The sequence below is a fragment of the Mixophyes fleayi genome, chromosome 6 (genome assembly GCF_038048845.1).
Source record: "Mixophyes fleayi isolate aMixFle1 chromosome 6, aMixFle1.hap1, whole genome shotgun sequence".
Taxonomy (NCBI): Eukaryota; Metazoa; Chordata; class Amphibia; order Anura; family Limnodynastidae; genus Mixophyes; species Mixophyes fleayi.
In genome coordinates this window covers 217,109,633-217,118,394 of record NC_134407.1, presented here as the reverse complement: position 1 = coordinate 217,118,394, position 8,762 = coordinate 217,109,633, and the positions used below count along the sequence as shown (strand labels likewise).

General features: G+C 42.7%; 1 pseudogene; it reads left to right on the top strand.

Moving 5' to 3' along the window:
* The first annotated feature begins 1,790 nt into the window (after window positions 1–1,790).
* LOC142095878 (U2 spliceosomal RNA) lies at window positions 1,791–1,964 on the top strand (annotated as a pseudogene).
* Window positions 1,965–8,762: the final 6,798 nt, after the last annotated feature.

Sequence of the window (8,762 nt, the reverse complement as noted above, 5' to 3'; positions counted from 1 at the left end):
AGGGATCACCGCACCGGGTCCAGACCGACTAGAGGCCAAGTGTTCGCTCTACATGGACAACGTCACTGTCTTCTGCGCTGATCAGCGTTCGGTGGCAGCACTCGTCCAGACCTGCAACAACTTCGGCCAAGCTTCAGGGGCAAAGGTCAACTGCGGGAAGTCAGAGGCAATGCTGTTTGGTCAGTGGCACCTGTCATCCCCCGCTGCATTCCCCTTCACAATCAAGCCGGACTTCATCAAAATTGTTTGGTTCGGTGGAGAGGAGGCGGCCCTGAAGTGCTGGGAAGAGAGACTGGCAACAGTCAGACAAAAGATTGGATTGTGGAGCCTCAGACTCCTTACCATCGAAGGGAAAGCCCTGGTACTGCGCAACGAGATTCTTCCCGTTCTTCAGTACACGGCCCAAGCTTGGCCACCTCTTGCTGCCGTCTGTAAGACCATCACGAGGACAGTCTTTCACTTCATCTGGGGCTCCAAAATGGACAGAGTGAAGCGGTCTGTTATGAACAAGGAGCCCCACAAAGGTGGGAAAGGGATCCCTGATATCCCCACCATGCTGCGGGCCTTCTTTGTTTGCAACTGTATCCGCAGGACACTCCTTGAAAAGAACGTTTGCTCTGCTGGGAAGTCCATGTCACGCTTTTTCCTTCTCCCTCTTTGGAGGAAACTTGGTTGGGACAAGTGGGACAGCTCCTTCCCTTACAACTGGACTACACCTTGGTTTTACCTGGATGTTGGACAATTTGTGAGGGAGCACCATCTGGAGGGACTTAAACCAGACTTGTGGAAACCTAAAACTATCCACAAGCTCATCAGAGCTAAGGACATTATGGAGTCTGTTCCAGGGCTCCCTGTGGCCACGGCCAAACATGTTTGGGAGAATGTGGCCTCTAAGAGACTGACTAATGGACATAAAGACATTGCATGGATGGCCATTCAGAGGGGTTTGCCTCTCAGGACATTTATGCACTCCCGGAACCTGTGCAGATATGTTCACTGCCCCTTTTGTATTACCAAGAGGGAGACTGCTCAACATATCTTTTGGGACTGTCCCACTGCACAGGCATTGTTGGATGCCCTGGAACATGAACTTAAGGACAGTGTGCCCAGGACTTGCCTCTCATACCATTCGGTATTTTATGGATTATTTCCTGGGACTCACACCGTTGAGGCAATCCAGGAGGCCTTGCGCCTTATGAACTGTTTTAAGGACGCTATGTGGCTTGCCAGGAACCGCCTCATCTTGAAGCGGGAGAAGATGACCATCCAGGACTGTCGCAGGCTTATCCATAGCCTGTTAAGAGACTATAACACCCTTGACAGTCCTGAGGAAGATGAAGACGACGATTGATTGTAATTGATTGATTGTTGTCTCCTCTTCTCCTCCTCCCCATTGTGTCTATTTTCAATAAAAAACTTTGGTTTGTGCTCCCCTCCCTTTCCCCCTCCAACCCATTCCCCTTCACAGCATGAAGTATTATTGAATGTCATGTCTATTTATGCACCCTTCCCCTTGTGTCTGTCCTCAATAAAAACTTTTTGCTCGTGACTCCATCACCCTACCCCTCACCTACCTCCCCCTCACATCCAATGTTATTTTATTGCACTGTGATACGTTTTAAGTTTGAATGGTTAGTGCAGTACTTGATGTATATAGTGTAGGATGTCATGTCTTGTACTTTATGCCCTGTATTGTACTAAAACGTATGCATGATCATGTCTTACGGTGTACTGTGTACACTTGAATGAAATGTATGAACTGTGTTTTTTGTACTTTATACAAAATAAAGCTACTTTTTCAATCAAAAAAATCTGTTCTTATCAGTTTAATATCTGATACGTCCCCTATCTGGGGGCCATATATTAAATGGATTTTTAGAACAGGGAGATGGAAGAAGAGCTTGCTCTGTCCACTCCACGCATTGACCTGGTATTGCAGTACTTCCAGGACCGGTGCACTTCTCTTATCCAGTTATCAAAAAATAGAATCATGTCTCTTTTCAGCAACAAAAATCCATAAGAACAGATTTTTGTCTCCTGTGTCTTATTTCGTGTCAATTTATTGTGTCTTTTTGTTGTTTTGTTTCTTAACTCCTTTAGCAAACAAGCATTTGCAGATAAGAAGACCCTTTTCTTTGTCCAAAAGGATTACTGAATTGATCCAATTATTTATTTAATGGAGCAACTTGTGATTTGCTAATTCAATTGGATCTCCGAATGAATGAAACTATTAATCTGACGTAGTGTGTCTCCCTCTTGTGGACCCAGTGATGGAATAAAGGCAAGTGAGGATTATGACACACCTTTTAGAACCCTGCTGTTGCAGCATGCAGCTTCCTTGTCTATTTACTTGCCGGTGGCCCGAGAAACAATTGTGATGCACCTTGAAGTGCTGTTTCTGTGACATGCTGTGAATATTCCGAAAGAAGCTGGGCAGACAGTGTGATTAATTGCCTGGGGAGACGAGGACGGAACGGCAGGCCGACTAATCAGCGGGCGTCGTTGCACTTATGGTCAAGGGGAGGAGTTAATGCAAATTCTGCAGGCATCTCGTTTGAAAAGTCCTCGGCTCATGTGCGTGCCTTTCCAGACAGAGAGGTGTAAAGAGGGTCCCAGTGAAGGTGTCAGGCTTTTCAGGCTAGTCGGGCCTAGAATGTGCAGCAATGGAGTGTTGTGCGCCGCCGCTAAAGAAAGTATACGGCGTGTGGCGTGGCTGTCTCCTACAGTTGTCAGGCCTAGCCTGAGAAGCGGGCGCTTTCCTGGGTCCCATTTCGGGTTATCGCTTCTCGGCCTTTTGGCTAAGATCAAGTGTAGTTTCTGCTGCACTTGGTCTGGCTGGGAGGTACTGAGGGTCTCCGGACTCGTCGGTAACGGGACGCGATCTACGTTGTGCGCGAGCATAACCATCTTACAGCAAGAATGGCTGGGTTGAAAAACAGTGTGAGGTTCATCATCAATGAGGAGCACCGATCTGGAAGTGGAATGGTCTGGCTGGTAAAGGACGTTTTGGAGAAAACCGGAGGAATAACTGTAAGTGACATTTTTTGCATACAGGACTTTCCAAAACAGGGGATTTATGATGTCACACTCCACAATAGTGGCCTTTGCCTGCATTTATATGAGACCCTGAAGGCAAAGAGTGGGGAGAGCGCCATGCAGAGGCTGCGAATGGAACCTCTATTCGCCATGTTGGAGATCCCCCTTACAGTACATCTGTATAACCCCTATGCAGACATCAGCCTTATCCAGGCTTTTCTGCGCAATTACTGCTCCAAAGTGAGCGAAGGAGTCAGGCAGAAAAACATTTTGGGCATATTTAATGGGAAGTGGAGGTTCTGGATAAAACTGAAGCCAGATACAGACCATGTGGGGGCCACCAAACACCCCCCAGCCAATTTCTCCATTGCAGGGGTAAAAGGGTTCCTGTTTTACCCCGGGCAGCCCACATTTTGCCGCCAGTGTTTTCAGTATGGGCATGTAAGGGAGGACTGCACAGCCGGGAAAACCTGCAGAAATTGTAAGCAGCCAGGACATGAAGCTGCTCAGTGTACTGTACCTAAATCCTGTGATATCTGTGGGTCCCAGGAGCACCCTGCCCGTCAGTGCCCATCAGCCAGGAGCACCCAGAGGAGGGCATGGGGTAGAGAGGAAGGTGCCACTGGGCAAAATAGCAACATAAAAGCCCTGAACCCCCCTGTTGTGCAACTTGTGGGTCCCCAAAGCAGTGATGGGGAGCCCAGTGTGTCAGCTAAAGAGAACTCTCCTGCTGTAGTCAGTCAGCCATCACTGAGGCAGCCTCCTACAGCAGTCACTGGGCTGTCATCAGAGTTACCTGACAGCCTCCTGTTATCTAAAAGTGACAAAAACTCATCTGATGAGGAGGAGATGGAAGAAGAGGGGTCCCAGAGTGTACAGTGGGCCTCTTCCAGCGATGAGGGGGACAAACTTACCTCAGACTGTGACACTCAAAGTTTTATCGTGAAAACTAGAAAGTCTGTGAGGAGGAATCGCAGAGGAGGGAAAAAGCCCAGGATGGAGAAGGAGGAGTTTGTGTTGCCCCTGTCAGCCAATCCCTTCTCGTTGCTGGGCAGTCTGGAGATGAGCCCCAGCAACCAGGAGAAGATTTCTACAACTGATCAGCTGTCTGGTTCTCGTTTGGTCAGAGGAGGACTGAAGCCTGGGGGCGGAGCCGGTCCCCCCGGCAGCCAATCCGGAGTCAGCTGAAGCCTGGCAGAAAGTTTAATGTATTGTGAAATAAATTTAAGTGTTGGCTGCCTAAACTGCATCTAATGAAGTTCCATGGAGATGCGGCCACTCTTATAGTCCCACCATGTACAAAGTTCCCTGTCTGACACTGGACTTAGTGTCTGTTATCCCACTGTACAGTCCGTTTTTATGTATAGTAATGTCTGCCTGTTTGGCCTCTTTTTCCTGTTTTTCCCCCTTACAGGTACTGTTTCCAGTTATAATAAACTTTCTACACGAACTGCCTGTCAGCGGAGCCCGGCAGCGGCTGCTGCCGCTTGTTAAATTGTCTGTGTCTGTTGTTCTATGTACTTGTTTTATATTACTTATGTATGCTAATTATCAAGAGCCGTCCTGGCTTAGCATGGACAGATCACAACAACATCGTGAAGCTAAGCAAGCCTGTCTGTGGTCGCTTTGTGGATGGGAGACCACAGGACTGGACTCTGTAGTTCTATTCCCGCATAAGACACTTGTCTTATTTATTTATAATATTCACTATTGCTTGTGTTTTAATGCTAAATGTATTTCTAGCCTTTTTAATATGAGGGGTGGTTGTAATATGCAGCTGCCTCTGCATAGTAAGTTATATTATTTTCACAATGTATCATATGTATGTATAATATTATTATTAGGAGTTGTACAAGGTATTAGCCAACACTTGTGGTTTAGAGGTTGTTTTGGAACAGCCAAAGTTAAAGCTAAGCAACATTTAGTAGGGTTAGGTGATGGAAGGGGGACTTAGTTATTTTTAGTAATGTTTAAATTTGTTTTGTTTTTGGTTTTTCCATATAATTTCGTTTATATATAATTTTAAAATAGGTTAGTTTTTTTTTTTTATTTTTACACACACGACTTGCCAAAAAATTGTGGCTGATATGGCCACTTTAGAAATCGTATCACTTAATGTGCGTAGTATAAAAAATAAGTATAGGAGAGGTGCGATTTTTGATTTTCTAGCCACCCTGAAAGGGGACATTTTTTGTTTACAAGAGTGTAGTATTGAAAAGCCATTAGACAAGGATGCCTGGGAAAAGGGGGATAGTTTCTGCAAAAAATAAAAATGATGGGATCGGTTTTTTAATTAGGAATAAGGGTATAGTTGTTAAATTTTTTATTGAGGTTGAACCAAGGAGGTGTGCCATTCTTATTTTAGAATATAGGGGATGTTTTTTTAGGATCCTTAACGTATACGCACCAGCCGTCAAAACAGAAAGAAAAGAACTTTTTGAAAAAATTAAGTTATTTATACCGGGGATTGAATCCCTATTATTTTGGTAGGGGATTTTAACTGCATTATTTCCAAGGGAGGGAGGTTAGGTGGGGAAGGTAATAAAATAGATGTCACCGGGAATTTGTTGAAAGAAATATTAAAAGATTTTGCCCTAGTAGATGTAGTGGAGACGTGCCAAATTAGTCCACCCCCAATGACTTATTGGGCGGATAGAGGGACTGTATCCTCTAGACTAGACTATTTTTTTATTTCCAAAGGATTAGAAGTCACAGAATATATTCAACAAAAAGTAGCCTTTTCAGACCATGAATGTATCAAATGCATCGTAAAGGGGAGGATAGAGGGGATGTATGGGAGAGGAAATTGGAAACTAAATATTAGGCTTTTGGAGGAGGAGGAGGTTAAAAAAGATTTTGCACATAAGTATTTTTTGTGGGTAAGAAAAAAGAATGATTTTGGGGATATTTTATTTTGGTGGGATTGGGTCAAGGGGGAGTTTAAAAACTTCTTCAAAAAGTGGGGTGCTAAACTGGCATCTAAAAAACGAGAAAAGTATGAAGCTTTAAAAAAACATTTAGAATTTTTGTATAAATTGCGAGAGTTGGGTTTAGAGGTTGGGGAGGAGATAGAAAAAGAACGGGTAGAAATGAATACATTTTTGTTAGAAAAAGGTAAAGGGATCGTTTTCAGAGCTAAAATTGAAAAGATGGAGAAGGATGAAAAATGCTCGCGGTTCTTCTTCAAAAAGGTTTGTGATAGTAAGAAAGACATTGAAAGTATTGTAGATAAGAATGATTGTGAAGTGAAAGGTGAAAAAATGATGACTGTGATTCAAGATTTCTATAAGGACTTGTATGAATGGAGAAGCTGTGATGATAGTATGATGAGTGAAGTGTTGTCGGCAGTGACTGAGAAGGTAAAAGAGGAGGAGAGAGAGTTGTTGGTAAATGAGGTAAGTGAGAGCGAAGTGTTGGAAGCATTGAAGTGTGCGAGTAAGAATAAAACGCCTGGATGTGATGGTTTGCCTGTGGAATTTTATATTGCTATGTGGGATTGTGTGGGAGCGGATTTTGTGAGTGTATGTAAATATATGTGGACGAGCGGTAGAATGAGTGATAGCATGAAAGAGGGTAGAATTGTTCTTTTACATAAGAAAGGAGACAGGAAATTATTAGGTAACTGGAGACCGATCACTTTATTAAATTCAGATTATAAAATTTATGCAAAAATTCTGGCCAATAGAATGAAAGATGTGATTGGGCAAGTGATTGGGGATGAACAAGTGTGTGCAATGCCTGGTAGAAGGATGTCTGATAATTTAGTCCTGCTGAGAGATGTGATTGGGGATTGTGTGAAGCGTAAGAAGAAATGTATGGTGGCAACGATAGATTTTGAAAAAGCGTATGATAGAGTGTCACATGGTTTTATGTTTAGTGTGTTGTTGAGAATGGGTTTCCCGGTAGTGTTTGTTGAAAAAATGAGAAGTTTGTATGAGAATGCAAGATGTAAGGTTATGGTGAATGGAAGGGAGAGTGAGACCCTGTTAGTTAAGTCTGGGGTGAGACAGGGGTGCCCATTATCCCCTATAGCCTTTATATGTGTAATTGAGCCATTAATCAGAATGATAAATAAAGACAAAGTTATGAGAGGCCTATTAATTCCTGGGAGTGGGGGTCAACAGCTGAAAGTTCTTGGATACATGGACGATGTGGTATTAATCTGTGATAGGGAATCTAGCATAAAAAGAGCTAAATTATTACTGAATATGTTTTGTGGCGCGTCCGCCTTTAAAGTCAATTGGGAGAAATGTCACCTTAAATGTTTTGGGGATAGTAGTGCAAAAATTGATGGGTTTGATTGTGTAGAGGGCGGGATAAAAGTTTTGGGTGTTGTGTTTGATGAGGAGATGAAAGGGCGTGAGAGTTGGGATGAGTGTGGAAAGAAAGTTGCAAGGAAATTGGATTTCTGGAGATTGAGGAATCTGTCAATGACAGGAAAAATATTAATTATCAAAAGTGTGATTCTGTCATTGTTGTTGTTTGTTGCCTGTGTGTTTCCCCCGAATGCTAGAGTAGTGAAAAAGATGAGCAGAATGATTTTTCTTTTTTTATGGGGATGCAAGATGGAGCGACTGAAGAGAACGGATGTGGTGAAAAAAAGGATGAAAGGAGGGCTGAATTTCCCTGATATTGAGAGGTATCTGGGGGTGAACTGCGTGACAATGATTGTGAGAATGATTGAAGGGAATGGAAAAGCAGCGTGTATGATGAAATATCTGGCGGGATGGATGTTGCGTGGTTTGGGTTGGCATAAACGAGAGTTGAACGTTCCAATAGCGTTTGATTGTCCGGAGTGGTATAAATGGGTTGAATGTTTTATTAGAAAAAATGATTTGAATGGTTTAAAAATGAATGACTTTAAGGACAAAAAGAAAGTTTTGAAAATTCTGAGTGATAGAGAAAGCATGTGTAATATTGAGTATTTGAAAACGAATGAAACAACTGAGGTATGGAAGAAAATTAGTATAAATGGTATGACGAACAGACAGAAAGATATTGTATGGATGGTTATACATGGTATTTTGCCTGTGCGTGATGTGCAAAAGAGGAGAGATCTGGTAAGAAAGGATGTATGCCCGAGAGAAGAATGTGGTGGGAAAGAAACAATTATGCATTTGATGTGGAACTGTAGTTTTGGGCGGAAGGTGTGGAAGGGTTTGGGTGGTCTGGTGAAAGAGTTAACTGGTGTGGAAGTAATGACTTGGAAGGTTGCAATGTTTGGAATGGGAGCGTGTGGAAAAGTTAGGGAGAGATTGTTATGGTTGATGATGACATGTGTGATGGAGGTTTTGTGGGATGCCAGGAATTTATGTGTGTTTAAAAAGGACGATTTGACTGTGAATGATTGTATACGAATGGTATTAGCCAAATTATATTTATGTTATTTAGTTGATAGGAAAGGGAATAATGACGAAGATTCGGAAGGAATTTGGAAGACAAAAAAGTGGAAACATCTGGTGAAGGTTTAGTGGAGAGTAGGAGGTTCTAATTGTAAATACTAGGGAGGAGTAGGAGGTTCTATTATAAATATTAGTGGAGAGTAGGAGGTTCTGTTATAAATATTAGTGGAGAGGAGGTTTTTATTGTAAATATTAGTGGAGTGGGAAATTTCTCTTTTACATTTTAGTAGAGAGCAGGAGATTTTGTTGTTTGTAAAATGTTACTTGAATTTAATGCTTTGTTTACTTATGAATGATTATTGTATTTTATGAAAGTTATTAAAT